This window comes from Ascaphus truei, chromosome 4 (genome assembly GCF_040206685.1).
Source record: "Ascaphus truei isolate aAscTru1 chromosome 4, aAscTru1.hap1, whole genome shotgun sequence".
NCBI classification, from domain to species: domain Eukaryota; kingdom Metazoa; phylum Chordata; class Amphibia; order Anura; family Ascaphidae; genus Ascaphus; species Ascaphus truei.
This window is the reverse complement of record NC_134486.1, coordinates 325,513,167-325,540,172: the sequence shown is the minus strand read 5'-3', so window position 1 is coordinate 325,540,172 and position 27,006 is coordinate 325,513,167. Positions and strand designations below refer to the sequence as shown.

The 27,006-nt window shown below is 45.2% G+C and overlaps 1 long non-coding RNA gene across 1 annotated transcript; it reads right to left on the bottom strand.

Moving 5' to 3' along the window:
- Window positions 1–14,690: 14,690 nt before the first annotated feature.
- Window positions 14,691–26,680, bottom strand: LOC142492130 (uncharacterized). Its single transcript, XR_012800764.1, has 3 exons — window positions 26,629–26,680; window positions 15,081–15,331; window positions 14,691–14,855 (listed from the first exon to the last, which is right to left on the bottom strand). It is a non-coding gene; the product is annotated as an uncharacterized LOC142492130 (long non-coding RNA).
- Window positions 26,681–27,006: the final 326 nt, after the last annotated feature.

Genomic DNA, 27,006 nt, shown 5'->3' with positions numbered 1-27,006 from the left:
AGCTATGTTTTACTCTAAGGTATGGTCTGAATTAACCCCTGTAAATTCTTGCTGCCTCCAAGTTAATGCCTTTGTTTTAGCCTCAGAGAATGAGTCCACAAGTCAGACAGCAGAGGTTGCATTGAAGGAGTCCCCTAACCTTAAGGATTCCTTAGAAATTCTTTGCTATAAATCCCCTGCTTCAGCTCAAGTTTCTGCAGTTTCACCTCCGGAGACTTCAGCTAAAGTTCTGGTTCCTGTAAAATGTATTCAGGAGTCAGGGTTTCCCCTAAGCTTAGCCACAGAGTTCCTCCTCCCGGGTATTTCACTGAACCAGTCTGTCGCCCAGAGAGCGGTGATCCCTGCTTCAGTGCATAGTTCCCACATTGTGGAATCTGCAGTCATTTTTGGTTTCCCAGACATTCCTTACCAAATACCTACTTCAGAGACCAGTACAGTTAGGTTTAAACCCCGTGTACTGTCTGGGTGCTCCTCTTCACTAAGTTTAGGATTAAACGCATACAGTAGTCTATATGTCTCTCCTGGGGTTCATGTTGTGTTCCCAGGAGGGTTTGCTGACACACGGCTTTCTCTCAAAAGTGACGCTTTTTCATTTATACTAGTAAGAAGCCTGCACACTGTTTCCCCTCTCCCTGAATTGTGTCTTACTGGCCCTGAGACTCTGAGAGGTAATGATTTTCCTTCAGATTCTGAATCTCTTCCTACAATGGTTAGCCTGACTGGGGGCCCCCCTGATTTCTCTGTCCAGGCTAATCCTTCAGGGTTCAGCATATCTGTAGTCACTCCCTTAGTACTGTCTGAGGTCACCATGCATATATTACAAGTCTTAGGGTTTAAATCTGAGCTATTTAGCTGTCCTGCCTTTGCTGAGACCCAGTCCCTCAGTGCTGTGTCTAAAAATGCCCCAGCAAACATGGGCTTACTCTGGGAGGAGATTATAGCTCCTGTCTTAAAGGGTATTTTTTCTCACATGTCCAGCAAATCTAGAACCTCTGTAATTGTTTCTAAGTCACTTATCAATACATCTGATTTTTTCTCTAATCAAACCCAGACACCCTTACTATCTGTTAGGAGACCTGGGATCAGAGATTTTGCACTAGAAAACACACCTATTCATGTTTTTGTCAGGTTAGGTACCCCTGTGGCCATTGCAGTTTCAGAGAAAACTCCTTGTACTCCTAAGGTGCCTGTCATTAAGAGTTTTCATAAGTCATACTTGCTGCTTGTTGATTCTCAGGTCTCTGTCACTGAGGTACAGATTTCAGCTTCTGATGTTAGTTTCCCTCCCGCCACTACCCTGGCTCTGCCTTTTTCTCAAGTTCCTGATAGGAAAATTCCAAGGTATATTCCTGATTCACTGACAATACTATCTTCCAATGAAGATTTCCCAGTATTGGAGAGCTCTACTGTTGTTTGCTTATCTGCTCCTGCTAAACCATGGTTTGGGGCCTCGGATTTTTCAGTTGCCCCTGTTATTTCCTCTCAGTTGGAAATACTCTGTACGTATCCCAAGGTTTCGGTCCCTATGCCTGGTTTACTGCATGCCTTGTCACCTTCCATACCAATACCGGGAGAAGCTTCCAACCAGCCTATACCCTTACTAACCATTACCTGGGAGCCTTCTAGAGGAGGTCTCACGTGAAGGGGGGGATACTGTCAGGAATCCGCTCCGCTGGTTACTGGTTACCTTACCTTGCAGACCGGTGCAGTTCTGGAACAGCTCTCCTGATGTTTGCTGCAGCCTGGATTCACTCACCAAAGCTATACACACTCCCTCTGGTATCTACTGCAGCTGTGCAGCCTATTATGCAACCTAGACTTGCATTCTTTCATTGGAGCAATACCTTCATACCCCCGCTGGGGATTGGCCTGCTGGCCTTTAAGTATTGCCTTCCCATAATGCTCCTTGCCGAGCATAGTCCTTACCGGATGTCACCAACTGTTCTGCCACAAGCTCTTGCTTGTACTCCTGTGCTGAAGCAGAGGTTTCCCTTGCGTCCTTCAGCTTCCTGTTCCCCTTGTGCTGAAGCGGAGCTTTCCCTTGCGTCCTTCAGCCTCCTGGATTCCTGAACTGCGCAATCCGGATCAGCCTGCGAGGTTTAAGGTCGGTGCTTTTACAACCCTACCTCAGCCACGCGGTCCGACCCGAGTTTGTGGCGAGCACAACCGTGACACGTATATAATGAAGCTGCTAAAATTTCAAATGAATATGGAGACCCCAATATCCCTGAAGGGACGATGTCATCCAAATCAAAAAGGCGGAAAAAGAAAAAGAAAAGCAGTTCTACACTTACCGTGGAAGGAACAGACATGTCCGCAGATCCTGTGGAGGAAAAGGGGGACCGAGTTGCCCTGCAGCCTAGGGAAAATGGAGAATTCGTCCCACAGGTAACCGAATATCCAGAGGGCCCAAGGCAGAAGTCGTGTACCCCAAAGAAGTGTCTGTCTGGTGCCAACAGTGAGGAACCCTCAACCAGTCATCCCAGGGAAGCGGAGCCGAACCAGTGAGTGACGATCCATTGACCAGCCCTGAAGACGCCCTGAAAATTGCCAGGCATGACTGTGATCTGCTCTGTGAAGAATTAGGAAGAGAGAGAAAAAATAATGCTGAGCTACAGAAAAATAATGTGAGGCTACAAAAAGATGTGCTCACAATTTACTCTTTAGCCGGGACAGAATTGGACGATCTCAAGACTGAGCTAGATACTGCAAAGGCTACTATTTCCGCCATGGATGAAAAGCAGAGCCAATCTGATAAAATGGTGGCTACGCTAAAGCGGAAGTATGAGGAGGCACTGAAGCAGATGACAGTCTTCCAGCAAGAGGTTCACACTCTTCGTATAGAGCTGAATGCCTCACAACAGGAGGTCAACAGTGTCCGGATAGAAGTGGACGTATCTCAGAAAGAGGTTCAGACAATCCGCAGAGCACTTGATGCCTCACATCATGAGACCAACAGCTGCCGCACAGACCTGGAAGTTTCCAGAAAGGAACTACACAGTCTCACTGAGGAGCTGGACATTGCTAAAGAAACTATTGGTAATCTTGAAACAGATCTCAAAGTCTCTCAGAAGGAGCTTCAGACCCTCAACCTAGAGAAGGAAGTCTCACGCCAGGAGAGTGTCATTCTCAAAGCAGATGTGCGTAAATGGAAGGAGGACTGCAAAGAGGCCCTGAAGAATACAGAGACTGAAAAAGGAGAAAATTCAAGATTAAAAAGAGAAAACTTAAAACTGAAAGAAGAAAATTTTCAGTTAACAGAAGAAGTCAAGGAAAAATTTGACGCAGAGCACCGACTGCAGAACCAACTGCAAGGTCTGCGTAAACTCCTCCAGTATGCTGAGGAGAAGCAGCAAACGCTACAGGAAGAAAAACTGCAGGCTGCTAAAGAGGTACAAGCGCTGCAGGAATGTCTGAATACCCAGTACGTCCCCACAGAGCAGTATGAGGAGCTAAAGGCCACGCTGCATGTCTTCAGAGCATCGTTGGAAGCGGAGCTTCAATACCAGGTGACTCTGTATGAGAGGGAGCGTGAGAAGGCTCAGAAACTGAAGCAGAGAGACTGTTCCATTCCCTTGAGTCAGTACACCAAGGAGAAAACAGACGCAGCGGCAACCTTGATGACAAAAATTACAGAGCTCCAGAATATGAAGGAGACTCTGATACAGATTCCTCCAATACGGAAAAAGGTATTGGCTCTGCCCAAGCACCAGTATCCCACAGTAAATAATGCCCATAAGAACAAGGGTACACTGAGAGTTGGGGACTCCACGCAACTTCAAAACAAAAGTACGAAGTTTGAGCCACCAAAGAAAGCACTAGCCAAACCTACAGCTTCCCAACAGGCAACAAACAGAGGTAGGAGTGCAGAATCAAAGCCAGAAGAATCCTTAGCTGAAGAAGCTGAACTGGTGACTCCATGGTGTGGAGAAGCTGCAGAAAGACCACTTCAAGAGCAGAAAACTCTAAGGGCTAGTCCTAACTGCTCTACAACTGTTGCCATACACTTTGTCTACAAAAAGAGGAGTGCCCGATGCAACAGAAATCTCAAGACCGCGCACGCGATAAAAAGACTTTACGTTGAAAAAGTCCACCTCGAGCGACTGAGGAGTGCTGATCTCAAGCATCTACGGGAGGAGACAAAAATAAACTGGAGAAAGGGCTCCAATCCCAGCGGGACAGAGGGTTCTCTTTTTCCATCCACTCTCATTCAAGTCACAGAGATATCTAGAATGAGAGTGGAAGGATGGGCTTTGGCCGTGGTAAGCCCGAGCTTCTCACAAACAGGGGAGGTATGTAACAGTGGACTTATCCCTGTTCAGTAATGTGCCTTTAATCTAGCAGTGTGGTATTTAATTACTAAACACCACCTGCCTGATTAGATTGTTTACAAAAACCTGTCTGTTCAGACAGGAAGTGACTCTCTTTAGCTCTGACTGAGAGCTGACCTTTGGAGAGACAGAGCAGAGGTTCTTGAGTCCCAGGAGAGACTGACCAAAAGAAACCCAGATCTCTGGAGCTGACCAGTCTTGAGCTCTGCCCAGCAGAGCTGATTTCAAGACACAGGGAAAACTACTACACCTGAAGCTGAACCAGGAGGTGAGAAGATTTCCCCTCCAAGAAACAGATAAGACTTTTATTCTTAAGAGACTGCTTATATCTGCTTATTTCATGCTATATGTTTTTGGGCTGCGAGAAATGCTTGACTAAGGGAGATGTGAATTATTGCATAGTGTTTCACTAGAAATACTCCCAAGTGAATAGAAGCTTTGTTCCCCCCCCCTGTGTTTGGATGGATTTCCTGATGAAAAGGCACAGTAAAGCCTTATTGTAATTTCACATTATAAACTCCAAATTCCAAATTGTGTACCTCTGTGAACGTCCGTCTACAGTGCTATATAAATAAAGACATACATATATATTGTTCAATAATTCCCCAATTATTTTGTCTGTGGGGCCAAGGAGTAGGAGTATGCATAGGGTAGGAGAAGACTGCTTTCTTGTTCTGAAGTGGTAGCAGCTCGGAGCTGGATGCCGTTACCTAGGGATGAAACTGAAGGGTGTAAGGGCACCGATGGAGGTAAGCTCCACAACAGAAAATTGATTCTGATGGCTGGAGCATGTAGAACTGGACAGAGCTCAGTTATCAAGAAGGGTTGGGCACGCAGATTTAGTGAAGGGCAGGTTAGACAAGTGCAGTAGAATGGACGAGGCAGAAGTGAAGGTCAGGGTAGACGAAAGGCAGGATAATGGTATAAAAGGCTGGGGTTAGGGGAGGCAGAACAAACTATGTAGTCAGGGAGGCCTGGGTTAGGGTATGCAAAGGTCACAAGTGTAGTCAGGCAGGCGATTGAGCAGTTGGCAATTTAGAAGATAGATACTCTGATGGCAAGACTGGATGCAAAGGCACATTGATCTGGAAACCAGGACGTGGAAATGATCAGCTTATAAAGAAAGCCAGAGGGAGTGTCCACGATACTGATTGGCAAGAGCCGTCCTGGTTGCGATCAGTTTTCATTGCTCCCGGGTTCGTGCTGAGATCGCGGGGGTTGCGCACAGATGTGCGTGCTGGTAATCGTATGCATGCACTGGCCCGCGCACTCCGGCGGTGACGTCATGCACGGACCCGTTTTTGGCGCAAAATTCAATTCGGAAAGGTGACTTTGGGTATGTATTTGAGGGTCCTTGGCAATGTATTGTATACTCCTTGTTAAAGGACATTATGTCCGAAACACGTAGGAGGTTGCACAACCCCCTTGGTGATGTTTATTTTTTGAATAAAGAATACTACATTTTTACCACCTGGCTCCCTGGCAGTGCGCTGCTTTTTTTCTTCTCTGGCTGTTGAAAGATATTGAGGCTGGTTTATTCATGAGCAATGTTGTCCACTTGTCTGCTGCTGGTGTTGATATCTCTAATTCAGGTCTGCAGGGTGGCTTTGAAGTGGCAATTTCTGTGGTGGGGAGGAGAGGCTAATTAAAGGGCTTTTAAAAGCCTCACTTGTGGCAGGGTTTTATGAGATGTTGCCACACTTGGGCCTGGGGCATCAGGTTGTTTCATGCATTTGTGTTGTTTTAGGGTTGGCGGTGTGTTGCCCTGCCTTGGCTGCAGGGATGGGGGTGTCCTACCAAGGTACGAATCTATTATGTTTGCTGAGCTTGGTCTCTAACCAGGAAGGGAGTCACATACAAGTGGGGGTTTAAGACATAGCAATGGCAATTTGGCACAATTCTGTTGTTATGTGTTTATGTTACAGTATGTTGGTTGGTTGTTATGATGAATTTAGTGATGACCCTTATTCCCCAGTATGGTGTGGTGTCTATTTTATTTGGTATTAATTCTTTGTGTGATGGGTGGAGTAAAGTGTGGTAGCCATTGGTCAAGGAAGTCCTGAGCTTTCATGAGGGGAACCATTACTTGTTTTGTGTCTTTCCACACCTATGATTAGTTGGGATTCTTAGGTGAGGTCTGATTGGGAAAGAGGAAGTCTGGGCCGAAGCAATATTGTCTAGTGGCCCTGGGTGATGACTTCCTCTTAGTTTTTTATGTATTGTTGGGCCGATGTCTATTACACTGCGGTAGTTAGAGTTTTTTATTTAGGCGTCATTAGCACTATAGTTTTGTAATTTATTTATCTTTACTATGATAAGTAGTGTGGCTTCAAAAAAACAAAACTTATACAAAAAGGAAGATAAAAGAGGAAAGAGGTGTGTGACCAGGTAGACTCTCGGATTCCTCCCAGTTACCCCTTTCTATGTGGGTTGGCACTGCCAACACAGATATTATGAGTAAACAAGATACAAAAATATAACTTTTGCTGTTTTTTTTATTAGTAGGCAACATACATTTGCACCTGGCCCTTTAAGAGAAACAAATCAAGAAATAAAAGCTTAGCTCCGTCTTGGAAGTTCTGACTGAACTTTTACTGCTGGTCTGCCTTACCATCCAAGAACTTTAATTCCCCTGCCAGGTCCAGCTAAGCCAGTTCTTGGGAACTTCCCCTACAGTCTCTCCCAGCTTACTGTTGCAGTGTCTGCACAGAGGTTACATGTATTTTGTTATCATAGTTATCAGATTTCTATGAAGTGTTGCCAGACTGGGCCTTATGCATTAGATTGTTTAATATCTTGGTGGTTTCGGGGGAAGGCAGCGTCATGCCCTGATTGGGTGGTGGGAGTGCCCTTCCAAGGTGCAGTTCTATTATGTTAGCCGAGTTAAGTATTTGGCCAGCAAGAAGTTCATGAGTCACGTGCCAGCATGGGCTAAAGACAAAGCTGTGTCCTTTATATCCCAATATGTGGTTGTGTCTATTTTTGTTTGGTATCCGTTCTTTTGGCAGTGAAGGGAGTGAAGTGGGGCATCCATAGGTCATGATTTTTACAATCAGATACTGGGTGCTGGGAAATGCTGAGCAAACTATTTGTTTTGCTCCAATTTAGTAGTATCCACATGGTAAGCCAATATGTTTTTTTCCCAAAAGGACATGATCTTTGTATGAGTGTGCTTGTCCAGGGTTTTTGTTGGTGTAAATTATTTATTCCTCACAAGCATAAATACACGTTTTCCAAGAGTATGCGAGTAGTCATAATACATTACATGAATCTATTATTGCTTACAGTCCTTATTTATTACCGTTTTTATTTTTTCGATATATAATTTCTCCACTCATGTTTTTAATGTTTACTCATCTTAAAACATAATATATACACACAGAAGCCAAATTTGGTGGTTATAACGCAATTCAAAAGCAAGAACAAATAATAAAATGAATTAACGTCATATTGGATAAATAGTAAGTAAACCAAACGTATTTGTGTGGTTATAGCTATCATCTCAAGATTCTCTCCCCATGTCTCTTTCTTCTTTGACAGCTGTTGCGTGCCTATGTACTTTGTTCTGAAGTCTCTGATTTATGTCTAATATTAGTGTTGAAGCTACCTACTTCTTTCATTGTGAGCCCTGGATTCTATACCTCTTCATATTTTTTTGTGGATTCTCTAATTATATGTGTATGTAACGGGTATTCCCCTTACCCCAAGCACAAATATAGTGTGTGTGAGGGGGAACCTATGTGTTACCAGGTGTGGTGCGTATTCCTGTAGGTTCACAAGAGGCCTGAGCCTACGCTTGTTGGGAACCTGGGGTGAGTCCTTCGGATCGGTTTGCATCACCTCCACCTGTGTAGGGTTCTAGGAATGTAGAAGGTTGCCTACACAGGACCCACATATGCAATAAGTACATACACTGAGATGTATATAACCAGTTTATATATATGCAGGATAATCATACACGTAACACATTTATCAGTAACCACTACTGCGTACTTGTAACTCTACTCCCCCTTGGGGCAACTCCACACCATGGACCGTAGTCCCAATGTCATTCACTCCACTAGGAGTGTACCTTGCACCCACCACCGTGTACCCCCACACCGTATCCACAGTCTAACCCCTTTATCCCATGGTCAGCGCTGCCACTATGGGAGAATATATATATATGGTGATTTGTTGGTGCACTTAGGAAGCTACCTGCCGAGTGCTCCTGCACTCGGGCCTGCAAGCAACTTCGAAAAGGATTCGCCGCTTGGTGAACCCGTCTGTGATCCGGCCCTTCCTTGCACGAGGGTCCGCCAGGGGCGATCCCACCCTGGAGATAGTCTTTGTCTCTTTGGGACGTAGGTTTGAGCCCAAGCCTCTTGTCGGGGAGCGCAGCGTCCGCTGTATACATAACTAATACTGATACTAATGTGGCAGGGTCCCTAACCTAGGGCCTGTCCCTGTAGCACCACAAGCTGTGAGGGGCTCAGGACCTAACTGGGGCCTAGTGGGCTGCTGGCCTAATGCAGTGGGTCACAGACCCCTGCACTCACCTCCTTCCCCTAGCTCTTCCTGGTCCTGACTGACTAGCGTGGTCTCCAGCACGCAAAATGTATCTAAATCTACTCTGCAGTGAGATCCTACAGCCCTATTGGCTCTCTGGCATCACGTGGGGTCCCCTAAGGCTCATGGGACTCGTAGTCCCTGCTTAGAGCCCTCTCCTGGTATTCTAGTGTTTGCGCGCTTGTCCTCGCGCATGCGCAACTGGTCCGGCCGCCCGAGCATCACTGCGCATGCGCGAACTCTGGCAAGATGGCGACGCCCTGCACGGGAGCCGCCGGAACGCCGAAGCGCTCCCTGCATGGCCCCCACCCTCCAGAAGTGCCGGCGGGTCTATCGAGTGACCCCCGGCAGTGGAGGTAACGAGGGGGGGGGGTCGCGGGGCAGAGGGGACCTGGTTACATGTAATTCTCTCCATTCCCGCCACTTCCCAAACTCTATTTTTCCAGTACTCTGTGGTGGGAGCACTAGTCTGCGTCCATTTGGCTGCTATGGAGATTAGCACTGCTTTAATCCTCCCAAGCCGCGAAATGTACCGCTTTTGGGTGCCGCAGAGATGATACAGACTGCCACAGATTTCAGCCTGTCAGTCTGTGGCTACGAAGGCAGTAAATCTTACTACATCTGTACAGTATGTGCTTTTTTATTCTATTGTATTATTCTTACCTTTTAATTACTTATCACATTTTGCTAAACACAGTTTTTTTTACATGCATTGTACGTTATTTGGTCTCCAACTAGGGGAGGAAGGGACATTTTGGGGATATTGCACCTTCCATCTCTACATACGGTATTGTTACAATTCAAAATAAATGATTGATGTAATTCACAGTTTCTTTAACTACTGATACATCAAACATGTGTTCAATCAAAGCATACAGTGCCTGTACATCACAGGTGATCCACCAAAAATGATTAGCCCATGTAATATTTTTTATTAAATCTAGAACAATGAATATTGTCTCTGATATAAGATCTCATATTAACCACACATTTATGCAAATGTGTTTATTCCTGTTATAGTTGGGGGACCTGTAGGATCTAAAATAGGCTGACCATACGTACCGTTTTAAACGGGACAGTACAGTTTTTTTCATATTTTTCAACCGTCCCGCCGTTTTAATATAAATGTAAATGTTGTCCCGTTTTTAATAATTTTTTTGTTTTTAAATTTTTTGTAAAAAACTGAACGCGGGTTGTTTATTTCTCATAAGGCTCTATGCTAATCAATGCGTTCAGTAAAACCACTAGTGTGACAAAAGAGGAAGTTCCATTTACTTTATCCAATCAGGGCCATGCTTCTTGCCCAGAGAGAGAACAGCGCTAGTAAGAGACGGAGCGAATGCGTTCTCGCTGCTTAGTACGATCGGAGTCCCACATTGTACTCATATCGTTGTTTCTTTAGCATTGGCGGCTGGCAAACTGATCCCCCACCACTGAACCTACTAGAAATCCATTGTGCTTCTGACTCAATCAAGTAAATGCACTGTAGTGGGGTGTGGGGATAAATAAAACTTTTGTTATCGTCTTACTTTTTCATGAATACGGAATATTACATAACCCCGTCTTGTTTTTGCCATCCCAATGTCCCGTTTTTGTCCCAAGGAAATATAGTCAGCCTAATCTAAAAGCATTGTGCATGTACTATAGAGCAGCCTAGTGTCTGCTAATCAGCGAGCCTGACTGCAGATCCCCATAATTCACACGCGCAGGGACCATAAGTGACGTCACGAAAAGGGTCTGTAGCAGTGACATAGCATCACATCGGAGGAGAAAACACTAATTTGGAGGTTTCAACTCAGAGGAAGACTGGACTCGGTCACAATATGTATGATGAACATTGTCTTTTTAACACTGTTAAGAGCATTACTTACCTGTTAATTTGCAGTAAAATCTATATATAGTTTTACACTATTTGACTTTTGTGCTCTTTTAATATTTGATAGATATGCATACTATTTAAAACAACACATTTCAGCAATGCTTTTTATAACCTTTACTAAGATTAATGGAAAGTGTAATCAATAATAGTAGTGCAGCAGGTAGTGTCACAGTGATATGCATATTGAGAAATGGCAAAAAGGAAGCTCCCAGGAATATTTCACAACATGTTCTTGTGATTAAGTGTTGGGCAATGTTTCTTGGAGTGGCATGTAATACACACAGGGCTGTTAATGAGGATAACACCCTTACAGAACAAGTTTTTGTCTTTAAGACTAAGAACAAGTCCCTTCAAGGCATTAAAATGGGTATATACTGTATACAAATATAGAAAAACAATAACTTCTGAAGTGCTACACGCTTTGATGCTATAAATCATTGGACATTTCTATTGCTTCCAGGATTTTAATCCGGACTTTGTATTTACCAACATTTTCTACATTTCAGTTTATTCTATATTGCGCCGAATGTTACATTTACTCTATCTATCTATCTATCTATCTATCTATCTATCTATCTATCTATCTATCTATCTATCTATCTATCTATCTATCTATCTATCTATCTATCTATCTATCTATCTATCCTACCCAGAAGTCAGGCCCAACTTTAGCATCTGCACATAAGGTCATTAAGTTGAGGTGTGTTTGTACGGAGGGAGTGGGGGGTTATTGTGTGTGTGTTTTTGAGGAGGGGGGGGGTTATTGTTTGTGTATTGGGGAAGGGGGTTATCTCCTGTATTTTCTACTATAACCATGCTACATGTCTTGAGTAGTCACAAATAAAGCTTGCAAATTACATTTATGGAGTGCTGACATTAGTAATTACTTCCCAGAATAAGCCACACTGCTTTTAAGGGGCTGTATCTTGTGTAATATTTAAATGCAACAATGAGGTATTTGGCTACAATTCTGATTTAACTTGCATAATCGCCCGTTACATTAAAGTTCTACTATAGACAAAGACTGCATACCCTCCCCCCTGCATCATGCTTCTAATGTCCGGAATGTGGCTGCCTATAAGAAACCAAAGACACCCACAGGAAAATAACAGTGGAAACGTCCCCAACAGTATTTCCAGACTTTTATTCATGTGTAAGGAAGCCTCCCTTCCCATGAAGTTCTATTTGTCTACAGTATAAGTTACCGTTTTTCACAGAATAAGCCATATTGTACCTCAGTGTAATATTGACACTTTTCCACATAATACTGTATGCCTGCTACAGATTAGGTAAACAGAGACATTAAAACAATCATTTAGAATACTTTTATACTATGAGTCTTTCATCAACTGAAATAAAGCTTGTAAATTTTTTTAAGGGGCTGTATCTTGTGTATTTTTTAAATGAAACACTTAGGGATTTAGACAGAATACGGACCCAACTTGCATAACTTGCCTATTGCATTACACCAGTGTTTCCCAACTCCAGTCCTCAGGGAACCCCAGCAGGTCAGGTCTTAAGGAAATCCCTGCTTCAGCACAGGTGGGTCAATCAGCGGCTTGGTCATTTTGACGAAGCCACCTGTGCTGGAGCAGGGATATCATTAAGACCTGACCTGTTGGGGTTCCCTGAGGACTGGAGTTGGGAAACACTGCATTACACACTTAGGGGCCTATGCAGAGAGCAGCGAATTTTAAAATTGGCGAATTTATTAAAAAGTAGCTTTTTTGGAGAGTTTTAATCTCCATATGCAGAAAAGTGCGAATTCTGCTATGTTTAACATGGATGCGTGTGGCGAGTTTAAATTGGCGAGATGCGCGCTTCAGAAATGTGTTAAAACAAATTCGCGCCTTTTTTTTCCCCTTTGCAATGGCCGCGAGCGGCAGTTTTTTTTGGCGAGGCAAAACGGAGACAATCGCGCCATTTTATTGGCGCGAACAGCCGCTAGATGCCGTTCGCGCCTCTCTGCATACGGATATTTTTAAAACTGGCGAGATTGAGGTTCTCGCCAGCCGCGAGGCGAGTTTTACAAATAGAAAAGAAAAATTGGCGCGTTTTTCGGAACTTGCCATTTTCTGCTGCTTTCTGCGCGATTTTCTCCAAAAAATGGCGAATTTCGAAATAGCGCTGCTCTCTGCATAGGCCCCTTAATGTATTATTTATTTAAATGGTATTGACCAAACTTGCATAACTCACATTCTTAATGACTCATTTATGTGACGGCCCCCGCACCTCCCTCTGAGTCTCCTTGGTCAAGCTGGGCATGACACATACACAAATTTCCAACTGATTGCATGCATAGTAACAAAAAAATGGTATGTGTAAACAACAATTGTTTAATGTAAAATACACTGATTTTTTTTGATACTATAATTACATTTCTATCGCTATTCCAAATCTTTCAATAACTACCAGTAACACATTATTTGCAGTATATTATTTATATAATTATTGCAAGTTTTCAGTTAGACACTCATCCCCAGAGAGATAACAAATGACACAAATATAACACAGACAATAATTCCCTGGCGCACTATCAGATAATAAACCTGACGAATCGGAGTAGTCCCATGAATCAAAAGATGGTATAAAGAAGATCCACAGTCCACAATGTCCCGTTCTTTTACACAGAATGCTGGTCTGAAAATACAAATAAAACAACCATTGCGCAGTACCCTATGGTCAGTATTCCAAGACCCCACCGTTGCTATCTACTTACTTAAAAATAGATAAGAATGGGCCTCAAAAGGTTTCTTTAAGTCCCCCCACGATTGGCTCAGACTGATTCCTGCTGCTGGTATCACGCTTTACACTTCCAGCATCAGCATCACCATACCGATTGGGAACAGAAAGGGGCACCAATAGTATAGCACTATAACATTTATTGTTAAAAAATGACAAGCATAAAAACATGCACTCACATGCGAGAATGCCCTATGTGTGTCCTACAACGTGCCGTCCGCTTCACATGGGAGGATGCCGAGGGATTGCAGGGGGAGGCTGGAGTGCATGTTTTTATGCTTGTCATTTTTTAACAATAAATGTTATAGTGCTATACTATTGGTGCCCCTTTCTGTTCCCAATCGGTATGGTGATGCTGATGCTGGAAGTGTAAAGCGTGATACCAGCAGCAGGAATCAGTCGGAGCCAATCGTGGGGGGACTTAAAGAAACCTTTTGAGGCCCATTCTTATCTATTTTTAAGTAAGTAGATAGCAACGGTGGGGTCTTGGAATACTGACCATAGGGTACTGCGCAATGGTTGTTTTATTTGTATTTTCAGACCAGCATTCTGTGTAAAAGAACGGAACATTGTGGACTGTGGATCTTCTTTATACCATCTTTTGATTCATGGGACTACTCCGATTCGTCAGGTTTATTATCTGATAGTGCGCCAGGGAATTATTGTCTGTGTTATATTTGTGTCATTTGTTATCTCTCTGTGTATGCCATACAGCCCTTGTGGATAGGGTTGTTATATTCCCAAGGCAGCCATTCCCCAACCTGCCACAACAGGCTGTGAGGAATTCACATTAGGTTTTTTCTTATATGGGACACCCTAAATATTTATTTTATTTTTGTAAGCACCTGGTTATTTTAGCTAATATTTAGGTATAGTTTTATAGGTTTGAGCGCTGATCACATGCTTTTAGTTTAAATTTTCCTCACTAGACACTCATCCCAGTGATTGGAGATCCCCTTCTCAAGCTCTTCTCTGTTTCCTGGCTTCACATATATTCTCAGATGATGTTTCAGTGCATGCCACACTAATTCTGTGGGGCACGAATTGGAGAGGGGGGGGGGGGGGAAATCTGCAAATATACACACAAACAGTATGGTTATGGCCAAGAATAAAACAAGTACACACAACAGCACTGTACAAAACAGGTCATAGTATACTACTGCCAAAACAGTTACTGTACTTACTCTGGTAATGTTCGGACCCAGTTAATGCCACTGTCCTTAATAAATGTAGCACATGCACTGTGTTTTCGGCCGTTACTTCATAGAACCAGTAACCGGACAGGAAGATATCTGAAATGTATGGTGATGCTTGGGAGACAATGGACTTCTGGAAAAACACTTTATCCATAATTCCTAGAGAAAAAACCAGTGTAACACTGTTATACAGGTGCAGGGACTTTTTTTTAAGCCATACAGTACCTCAGTGTAAAACGAGACATTAAAACAATAATTTACAATACTTTTGTACTCTACTCTTGCAGAAAATATAAAATGCTGGGTGTTTCACTGAAATAATGCTTGTAAAAAACGTTAAGGCAGTTCAGAAAACTGAAACTAGAAGTACAGTACTGTACTTACCTTCAAATATAACTGTGGGTCCTGTCCCAGTCTTGAGATGCCTCCTACACATGAGTGCATGTTTTGGCTCATGTTTCAGAACTAAACTATTTTGTTCCCGGAATGCCATAGTAGATAATCTTTCCAGGTTGACAGATGTCTCATCAGAAAATATATACAGTGCATCCTCAAACTTTTCTCCACTCTCAATCCATGCATGCACTAGGTCAACTCTTTTAATCTTGTTAACATCCCTTTTCATGGGAAACACTCTGCAATAATAACAAAAGATGGTTTAGGAGCTTCAAATAATGTATACAATATTTTCAGACTTTCTTTCGTTCTTTCACCTCCCCCTAAGGTTCAATTTCTCTTCAGAATAAATTGCTGTACTCCCCCGAATAAGCCATACAGCACATCAGTGTAATATTGAAACTTTTCTACATTTAACCTAATAACTATGTTGCATGTTAGGTAAACAGAGACAGTAAAACTATAATTTAGAATATTTTATAATAATATAATGTCCACGCATATTGTTTGGCATCTGTATAAACTACATCTACAGCACAGAACTTCACATCGCACGTCAAAAGTTCAAGCCGAAATCGTGTATCATTAGTCTGATGCTGGACTTAGGCACTGAAATCTCATGCTTCTTCTGCAGAATATACAGAACCTCTGCAGCAGATCGCTCATCATTTTTCAGGCTAATCTCATCCACCAGCCAAATCATTTCACTGAGAAAGACAAAATTAGGAACATCAAAAAGAGTAGGGGTACATAAGCATATTGTGTGGTTGTGGGTAGAAAAACATTAGAGGAAAAAGTATTCACAGTACTGTACTCACTCTGTTCCAACCCTGTGGACCAGCTTATGAACCATTGTCTGCCCAAGAGCATGATACCAAACACAACATTGTTTCACCTGGTTTCCCCCTTGTAGTAGTCACCATAGGATTTCCCTTGTTATTAATTCCTTCTGGTACATGTGCATTATTTTAATACTAGTTTCTTTGTAAAAAATGTTGGTTATGGCTGCTATTCAGAATGTACTGAACAACTAATCAATTTGTAATCAATGTGTATTGCATCTTTGTTGTACTATATTATACAGGTAAAGCGACAGGTACAGGTATACTCCTACTTTTGACACATTGTAACAGTAGAGAAGCAATCACCAAATTAGCTCCACGTGAGATTAACACCTTGTGCCCCTTTGACATCAGCGGCACTGTACATAAAATCCCACCAAAATTGTATTGCCATATTCAATGATCTTGTTTAGAACTTTTGTGCTGGATCCACGGATGCAAGAACCTTCTTACTGCTGTACCAGCAAGGAGCCTAAGGCTGGGGCCATGGTGCCGCAGACCGTGCAGAGGCGTTCGCACGCTGAGCGATCAGATTGCCTTAAGGCAGTGATCGCGTCCATGTAGCGTGCGGGCAGAAGCGGGAGGGAGCGCATGTCACACAAGAAATCCATTGAAACTGATTTCTTGGCGCGACAGGCCGGTCACGTGAGCGGTTTGCACAATGAGGGTGAACCAGCTCTGTGATGCCCCTAGGCACGCCCCCATGGCACGGCACGTCTCCACTGGCCACAAAATGCACCCGCTTCATGCGGATGACGTCAAGGCCGCGCACGCCTCCACACGGGCGAAGGCACCATGGCCCCAGCCTAAGAAAGCACAGGATGCTGATGCTGATTCAAGACAACCTGAGACCTCCCCACCCCCCCAAAAAAGTCTAATGTGGGGAAAGAAAACAAGGCAGCATCCAAAGCTCAAAAGGGGAATGCTCTGTGACCAATGTGAAGAAAGAAGATGGCTAAAATCTTTGCCATTCGTGTACCCAGGAAACCTTATTCTGCACCAGGTATTCCAATCCCGATCAAATTCTGACCCAACTCAACTTGGAACATGCTCACGTAGCCCCAAACCTAGCTCAGCCCAACTCCGACCCTACTCACCTCATGCCGGACCCAGATTACCATATTCCAAAACCAGCTCAGCCCAACGTGGGCCTAGTGCAGCCCCCCACAAAGTTCAGAGCTCTGGTCTAGCTGTAACTGGTTACTTGGCAAGACGCAGCTTTGCAATGTGAAATGACTTTGTAATGTTCAACTATGATGCCGATGTGGCTGCAGGCTTATAATGCTTTGGCCAAACAATTTAACTAAATGACCCTTACTTATGAGAAGCAAAACAGATAAGTACATAACTATATAATGTGTCATATTGGATGTATGATTGCAGCTTTTTGTCTTTCATTGTATACAGTACATTAGGTCACAATACCAGTTTCACTCCTTTTGACCCAAATATATATATGATGGGGTAGGTTTGGGTTCTGAGCTTGCCCATATAGTGTATCATTGTGTCCCTGGTTTTAAGCTTACCCATCCTACTGTAACGCTGGACTGCCCGCAGACCTGGCCAGTCCCCAGTACTGAGGTGGGTAAGGTTATAACATGCACCCACAGCAGTGAGGGCGTGCCCAGAGTGTAGTAAGGTGCGTTGCCGGGTCTGATGAGAAAGGGTTAGCCAGATACTTGGTGCGTCCAGGGCGCCAGATGTCCGAAGGTATAGATCCGAAAGCCGTAGGTCAGAGACAGGAGAGAGCAGTGTAGTGAGGTCCAAAGCCGAGTCCAGGGGGTAGCGAGGTACACGAAGTCTAACGAGAGACGAGATCAAATCCAAGGGTATCAAACGAGGGCAGGGACTGGAGCAAGAGCTGCAAAACACAAGAGAGCCAGGCATAGACCTCCTTACTACAAGAACCACAAGAAAACTACTGTATGCAGAGCGAGGAAGGAGAGGGCAGACTGGGACTATAAATGTAGGAGATCCAATGGTAGTAAGAGGTGGAGCGGGGGCCTGACTAAGCGGCTCCAGGGATAGGCTCAGATGTCTGGCGTGGGAGTCAATGGTGGAAATAGCCTCCAGCTGATGGGAGGTGGAGCCAGGATTGCAGGAGGAGTGTAGAAGAGATCGGGAACGCGCGCGCCCTGTAAGACTCCCGTGCGCGCACCACGGCAGCGTGCGCTGTGGAGGGTAGGAGTGGCGCCCGACCAGAGCGGGTAAGGAGCCAGCGGGGAGGGGACATGGAACCTGCGGCAGGGCTGGGAGCCGGGGTGACGGGGACCCACTGTAGGGAGCGTTTCCCCCGATCTCTTACAGTACCCCCCCTTGAGGATCGGACTCCGGACGATCCTCCCAAGGTTTATGAGGAAACTTCCGATGAAACTGCTTAAGTAAAGCTGGAGCGTGAATGTGATGAGGTACCCAAGAACGTTCCTCCGGACCGTATCCCTTCCAATGAACGAGGAATTGAAGTTTGCCCCTGGAAAATCGTGAATCGAGAATGAATTGAACTTCAAATTCTTGTTGCCCCTGTACCAGCACCAGGTTGGGTCTGTGAGGGCGGTCTGGAAAGTGTGGATTCTGGAAGAAGGGTTTCAGGAGAGAAACGTGGAACACTGTGGGTATCTTCATGGTGGGAGGTAGCAAAAGCCGATAAGCTACCGGGTTGATCCGTTCGAGGACCTTGAAAGGACCCAAGAATCTGGGCGCCAGCTTCTGAGAAGGAGTTTTAAGCTTGATATTCTTAGAGGAAAGCTAGACTCTGTCCCTCGATTTATACTCCGGTGCTACCGGATGGCGCCGATCCGCTTGAACCTTTTGTTTTCGGACGGCCCCTTGCAAGGCTTTTTGGATCCTCTTCCAGGAGTCTTGTAGATTAGAGACTTGAATATCCGCTGCAGGTACTCCAGACGGAATGGATGACAGAGGAAGACGACTGGGTGGAACCCATAATTAATGAAGAATGGCGACTCTTGCGTGGATTCATTCGTCAGCGAATTAATCGCGAACTCAGCCCAGGGTAATAGATCTACCCAGTTGTCTTGAGATACCTGGCATGAAACACCTAAGATGAATGCCCCCAATCCAGGATCTTATGGCGAAAATGTGGAGCGGCGTACAGACGTCCTTCTGGCACCCTTTTTCTCCTGGGGATATGAGCCTGGGCTCCGGTGATTTTATCCAGGATGTCAAATGTATTAGCAGAAATTATGTATTTGGCAGGCAAAATGGTCTCCATAACTTCATTAGATCTCTCTTCAGTAGAGAACTGGCGTGAGAGTGCGTCAGCCTTAATATTCTTGGTACCTGGAATATACGAAATCGTGTAATTGAATCGGGAGAAAAAAAGTGCCCAAAGTGCTTGGCGGGATCCCAGACGACGGGCCCACTCAATGTACAATAAGTTTTTGTGACCGGTGAGAATGGCCACGGGCTCTTTGGTACCCTCGAGGAAATGTCTCCATTCTTGTAAGGCTAGTTTGATCGCCAAGAGTTCTCGGTTCCCGACATCATAATTTCTCTCGGCTGAAGAAAATTTTCTTGAAAAGAAACCATAAGGATGGAATTTCTCTTGAGGTGTGAATCTTTGCGAAAGTACTGCCCCAGCTCCGACGTAGGAAGCGTCAACTTCAAGGCTAAAGGGAAGAGACGTGTCCGGGTGACAAAAGATGGGGGAGGAAACGAAGGCTCCTTTTAGGAACTCGAATGCCTTGATGGCCTCAGGAGAGCATGCTGACGGATCAGCTTCTTTTTTGGTAAGGGCGGTAATGGGCAGAGCAATAGTAGAAAAATTGCGGATAAATTTCCAATAGTAGTTTGAGAACCCAAGGAAACGCTGGACAGCTTTTAGGGAATTCGGTAATGGCCAATCTAGGACAGCCTTCAATTTCTCAGGATCCATAGTGAAGCCTTTGTCGGAAATTATATAGCCTAGAAAGGCTGTGGATGATTGGTGGAAGAGACATTTCTCCATCTTCGCGTAGAGGCAATTTGCGCGGAGCCGAGCGAGGACCACCCTGGTATGGTGGATGTGCTCCTCAAGGTTTCTGGAGAAAATGAGGATGTCGTGTAGGTATATTATGACGAAATTACCCAAAATGTCCCGGAAGATGTCGTTCATAAATTCTTGGAAGACGGCTGGGGCGTTGCAGAGGCCAAATGGCATCACGAGATATTCATAATGGCCCGTGCGTGTGTTGAACGCAGTCTTCCACTCGTCGCCCTCCCATATTCGGATTAGATTGCAAGCTCCTCTCAGGTCGAGTTTGGAGAATACAGAGGCTCTTTGGAGCCGATCAAAGAGTTCCGAGATTAACGGAAGGGGTACCGGTTTTAACTGTAATCTTGTTAAGACCACAAAAGTCGATACAGGGTCTTAATGAGCCGTCCTTTTTCTTCACGAAGAAGAACCCTGCCCCGGCCGGGGGAGTGGAATTCCGAATAAAGCCTCTCTTAAAGTTCTCCTGGATGTAGTTAGTCATAGCCTCGGTCTCAGGCATGGAGAGGGGATAAGATTTAGACTTAGGGATTGTGGCTCCAGAAATTAATTCTATGGGGCAGTCATACGAACGATGAGGCGGCAGAACCTCAGCCTGGGTCTTGTTAAAGACATCCAAGAAATCCCGGTAGGGTGGAGAGAGGTGGTACCGAAGTGTCGAGGCCAGCGAGCGACAAGGGGTACGGCAGCCTCCTTCACGGTAGAGCCCCACTGGATCGGCAATGTGTCCGTCCAATCGACACGCGGATTGTGAAACTGGAGCCAAGGTAATCCCAGAATGACCTGGACTGTGGGCGAGTGGAAGACATCGAAGATGATGACCTCAGTGTGACCATCCGTGGTGCAGAGTGTGAGGGGAACAGAATCCCAGATGATGAACGCTGGTTGGAGGGGTCGACCGTCAATAGCCTCAAGGCCGATGAGTACCCTCTTCTTGACTAATGGAATCTGGTTGTTGAATGCATAATCGTGATCCAGAAAGTTGCCACCAGACCCGGAGTCGATGAATACTGCGACCGCTACCCGGACATTGGGACCCTCGAGGGTTATAGGCAAAAGAATTCTCTTCGGGAGGAGAGGGGCAAGGAGAGATGGTACCCAGGGAAAGCCCCTCAAACTTCACTGGACATTCTCGTTTCCCGGTCTCAGGCGGCAGTGACGTACTTGGTGATCCGGGGAACCGCAGTAGAAGCAGAGTCCTCATTTCTGCAGCGCGTTCTTTCAGCGGACCGGAGCTGTTGACTGCCGATCTGCATTGGCTCGGGGGCATCCAATGCTGGAAGGACCAAGGGAGGAGACCTAGGAGAAACTGCCATGGACGACATAAATCGGGGATGCTGGCGTTCCTGGCATCTCTCTGGGATGCGCTGGTCCACCCGGATGCTGAGGGTGATGAGATCCTCCAAAGAAGAGGGACGAGCATGAGCTGCCAGATCATCCTTGAGGGATTCGGCCAAGCCCTGCCAGTACGCCGCGGAAAGGGCTTCATCATTCCACCGAATCTTCACAGCGATTGTGCGGAACTCCACCGCGTATCTCTTGCAGCCGACCTGCGACCCTGGGAGAGATGGAACAAGGATGAAGCGGCAGTCTCGCTACACACCGGCGTATCAAAGACTTGCTGGAATTCTCGCCGAAATCTAGGGAAATCTTGAGTTATCTCTGGTCTGTGTTCCCAGAGAGGCGAAGCCCAAGCGAGAGCGTCGCCGTCAGCAAGGCGTAGATAAAAGCCACCTTGGAGCGATCTGTGGGGAACTGAGACGGGGACATCTCGAACTGGACGTAACATTGGTTCAAGAATCCCTGGCAATTGAGGGGATCTCCGGCATACCGGTTGCGTGGTGGAATCTGTGGCTCAGAGACGCCCATAGGTACCAGAGCAGGAGGGGGAGGCGCTGCTGGTGGGTCCCGCAGGGAGAGGTTGGAAAGCTGCTGTGCCACGGCAGTTACTTGATCGCTCAGGAATTGCCAGTGTTCCATGGTCACACCTTGGCCCACCTCAGGGGGGTCTGCATTTGGTGGGCTCTGCATAATGTAACGCTGGACTGCCCGCAGACCTGGCCAGGCCCCAGCACTGAGGTGGGTAAGGGTATAACATGCACCCACAGCAGTGAGGGCGTGCCCAGAGTGTGGTAAGGTGCGTTGCCGGGTCTGGTGAGAAAGGGTTAGCCAGATACTTGCTGCGGCCGGGGCACCAGAGTTCCGAAGGTATAGATCCGAAAGCCGTAGGTCAGGGACAGGAGAGAGCAGCGTAGTGAGGTCCAAAGCCGAGTCCAGGGGGTAGAGAGGTACACGAAGTCTAACGAGAGCCGAGATCAAATCCAAGGGTATCAAACGAGGGCAGGAACTGGAGCGAGAGCTGCAAAACACAAGAGAGCCAGGCATAGACCTCCTTACTACAAGAGCCACAAGAAAACTATGCAGAGCGAGGAAGGAGAGGGCAGACTGGGACTATAAATGTAGGAGATCCAATGGGAGTAAGAGGTAGAGCGGGGGCCTGACTGAGCGGCCCCAGGGATAGGCTCAGATGTCTGGCGTGAGAGTCAATGGTGGAAATAGCCTCCAGCTGATGGGAGGTGGAGCCAGGATTGCAGGAGGAGTGTATAAGAGATCAGGTGTGCGCGCGCGCCCTGTAAGACTCCCACGCGCGTGTCCAAGCAGCGTGTGGGTGGAGGCGGCGTGCGCCGTGGAGGATAGGAGCAGCCCCCGATTGGAGCGGGTAAGGAGCCAGCGGGGAGGGGGCATGGAACGTGCGGCAGTGCTGGGAGCTGGGGTGACAGGGACCCGCTGTAGGTAGCGTGTCCCCCGATCCCTTACATCTACCTTTTAAATAGCAGTTCTTGTTATGCACCTGTGAATGACCAGTCTATTGAGAAATGTCTCCTTTCTTTAGAGAGGCAAAGAGAACATTTACAGGTGTTAGGACCTGTAAAAAGGACACACCGTGACATGGTTGAATGCTTTTAATGCTTTGGCCAATGAATTTAACTATATGACCCTTAGGAGAAGAAAAACACATTAGTAACTACATTATTTGACATATTGGATGTAGCATTGGGAATTTTTGTCTTTTGTTATTGACACGAGCAACCTGAAAATAAATAAATAAAGAGGACATTCCTGGTACAACATTTGCACAACAATGGGATGAGGTGCATTTGGATTAGTTATGTGAGAGCATCAAATACAGACCATAATGTTATGTAGTAAGGCATGTGTTTAGTATTGTTAATGAAGGGATAATTAGCACATAATTAACACATACATGCAGGGCCACCAAATCTTTCCTGGGGCCTGGGACTGGAGTTTATTCCTGGGTCCACCATGTCAGTGGTCTTGTGAACCCCCCGCCCTCTTCTCTCACACACCACCTCACTCCCTCACCCCTTCTCACTTTTTATTCTCACCCCCCCCTCATCCCCCATTCTCACTGTTCTCACTCTTCTCTCTCCCCATCTCTATCACTCTCCCCTTCTCCTACTCTCTCCTACTCTCTCCTACACTCCCTACTCTCTTCCTCCTCCTACTTTCTCTCCTCTTCCTCTCACTCTTCCCTTTTCACACTCACTCTACTTCTCCTCTCACTCTTTCCCTTCTCCTCCTCACCCCCTCCAATTTCGCTTAATGCACTCCCTCCACTCTAAGTTAATCCCCCTTCCTCCTCTTCTCACTCTTTCCCTACTCCTCTCTCACTCAATGCCCCCTCCTCTCTCACTCAATACCCCCCTTCCACTCTCAATAAATGCCCCCTGCTCTCTCACTCAATGCCCCTCTCCTCACCCCCTCCTCCTCCGCTCAATCCCCCTCACTCAACCCCACTCCTCTCTCACTCAATCTCCCTTTCCATCATACTCAATCCCCCATGCAATCAGAACGCTGAAAGCAATGACTATGTCAGCAACCTTCTCACGTGAGGACTGTAGGGCACCCCCGGATCTATCCAGACATCTGAAACCAATTTTTCAACGGTCCAAACATTATCTCAATAACTGAGCATGTGGATGTGTGTGATGTATTGTAATGTGCCACTGAAGGGGTTTGAGGGTTAGCCAATGGGGTATGGAGCTGTTATACAGGTGCAGGACCCGTAGTGAAAGTCCAGGGACCATCCTAAGTCTGGAGACCAGTACAGTGACTGTATTGGACAGGGACTGCCTTGATACTGTGAGTGTGCAGAAGAATAAAGACGGTTCCAGTTGAATACCGTATACCTCCTGTCTGGTGTGTGATCTTACTGTGGGGAGTGATAACCGTTTCTACTGTAGGAGATCGCCTCCATACTCTGGAGCTTATGGCAGATGGAGGCGCTGTGTACCATGGAGTAAATGTTGGGTATATACTCCAGAAGCCTGTCCTGCAGTCCCCACAACCGTCGGCGGACAACTCAGCATTCTGTGAGTCAACAGGTAGCATGCACCATGTACCTGCGCTCCTACCAATTAGGCTAAAATAAAATAATAATCGCATGAAAAAGGGTATTTTGTTAAACCCTTTGGCCAAAGCATTTGTAAGCCTGCATGCCACGTCAAAGCATACCCGTAATGCAGGTACCTACACTATATATATGTAATAGTTGTCCCATGGACTGGGGAAAAAAGTGTGAAAGCCCCTACCAATTTTCCAATTAGTGCAGGTATAATACACCCCAGTGTCAGTCTGGACATCACCTTCCATTGAATGGTGGGTGAATGTTTAAAGTTGACAGAGAGAAATATGTGTAAGTTTTATTATATTCACACCAGGGAATTTGTGCACCCAGTTTGCCTCTATAGTAAAGGTAACTATGATACTGGCTTTATCCTGATTTTAATTGCACTACTCACATAAACTCATGCTTTATTTAACCCCTTCAGGGCTTTTACACTTTTTTCACCAGTCCATGGGACAACTATTACATATATATATAGTGTAGGTACCTGCATTACGGGTATGCCTTGACGTGGCATGCAGGCTTACAAATGCTTTGGCCAAAGGGTTTAACAAAATACACTTTTTCATGAGATTATTATTTTATAGTTTTATTTTATAGCCTAATTGGTAGGAGCGCAGGAATTGTTCTTTATGTTTTTCTATATATAAGGCCTATCTTTTTACTTGCAGCAAACTTCTATAGGGAGGAGCGCGGTATTATATACAGCATGCACCATACACCTGGTAACAGTGGGATCTCCCAGAGGGTGGGGGAAGCACCGTTACAACTGGTTTTCATATCCTGCATCGCCTGTAAGACTATGGGAACAGATATGAAGCAATATCTTATAATGTACTTATGGGGTTAAATCAGTATATTTAATGTGTTATTGCATGAAACATGAAACAGGGGTTACTAACAACACTCCTCCAGAATAGCCAAAATATAAAAAAAAAATTGGACGATATTCCAGCTTCTTCCCAGCGGGATTAATTAGTGACTCATACATACTGGCTTAAGCAATGGGGCTGAAACAGAAATATCTTTACTACATGACATGTTAGGCTGTGCTTATAGTGCTGGCTATGGCGACTGTAACGTTGCGCAGCACCGAAGCAGGTACATTCAGTCAATAACGGTGCCCATAGTGGGCGCTGCCGAGCGTCGGAGCGGTCGCGATCACTGGTAGTCAAAGGATTTTTACTTTTTCGATGATTGCTGCATGATGTCAGCGGCACGTGAGCGGTTCAGCCAATTAGGACAAACCACTCACGGCCATACCTCCGCCACGCCCCCCGGTCGACCTCTCTTGTCTCCTGCACTATAAGCAGGAATCGTTAATACAACGTCAACGGCTGACGTCACGCGGTCGCGTCGCCATCGCCGTAGCCTGCACTATAAGCGTAGCCTAAGTTAAGGAGGACTGGAGTTGCTAATTAGTGCATTATCTATATACAGTAGAAAACCTAGTGAAAAGAGCATGTATTTTGCTTCACAATATAGTGACAAACAATTGTGTGACTATGAATATTTTAAGATTTCAGGGAAGGATGTTAGAAAGGTTGGAAGAGATTTTAAATTAGGAAGGACGGGAGGGACACGCAAGACTGAATGGATAGGAATGGGGAAATCGCTATGGGTCATGGTGGTGTAGTGGAGGGAAGTTGGAAGCAGGGAGACACCCATATTAAATACAGATCATACTAGTGAACTTCTAGAGACAAAAATCAATGGAAGTAGAAAGGCAGGAGCAGATAAGATAACAATTGTACAGGCTGGTGAAAAGCTTTAGTGCATGCTTGCTAATGCAAAAAACCTTACCTATAAAATGGGGGAGATTTAATTAATACAGTAGCTAGAAGGGAACAATATGATATCATAGGCATTACTGAAACATGGAGTAATGAAACTCATGACAGGGCAGTTAATTTGGAGGGTAAATGCCTTTTTTAGCGTGACCAACAAATAGAAGAGGAGGCTGAGTATGTTTATATGTTAAAGCGGATTTAAAACCTATTATAAAGGAAGGGATTGATGAAAATGTAGACATTGTGGATAGAAATTAGAAGTGGAGGTAAAAGTAAAAAAAAATCTGTTTGCGGTTATATGCTATAAAACACCAAATATCTGTGGAGATTGAGGAAGCCAAAATACTTTTGCAAATCAAGAAGGCAGCACAACTAGGTCATGTTTTCATAATGCGTGATTTTAATTATCGAAACAATGACTGGAGTAAATTATTGGAAATAAGGAAAAGGCAGAGGTATTAAACACATTCTTCGTCTCTGTACTTACCAGGGAGGAGTCAATTGAAAAAATATTGCAACAGGAGGAAGCCACAACCTCTATAATTAAAAAAACAATTGATTAACTGAGGAAGAAGGGCATAGGCGGCTTGATTTAAAGTAAATAAACCACATGAACCTGATGGCATGCATCCAAGGGTTCTCACGGAGTTATGTTCAGTAATAGCCAAACCATTATATTTAATATTGAAGTACTCTATTTCCACAGGTTCAGTACCACAAGATTGGGTGAAGCAGACGTGGTGCCTACATTAAAAAAAAGCCAGCTAGATCATGACTGGGGAACTACAGATCTGTAAGCCTAACATCAACAGTGGGGAACCAACTTGAAAGTTTAGTACAGGTCAAAATTAAGAAATACCTAATG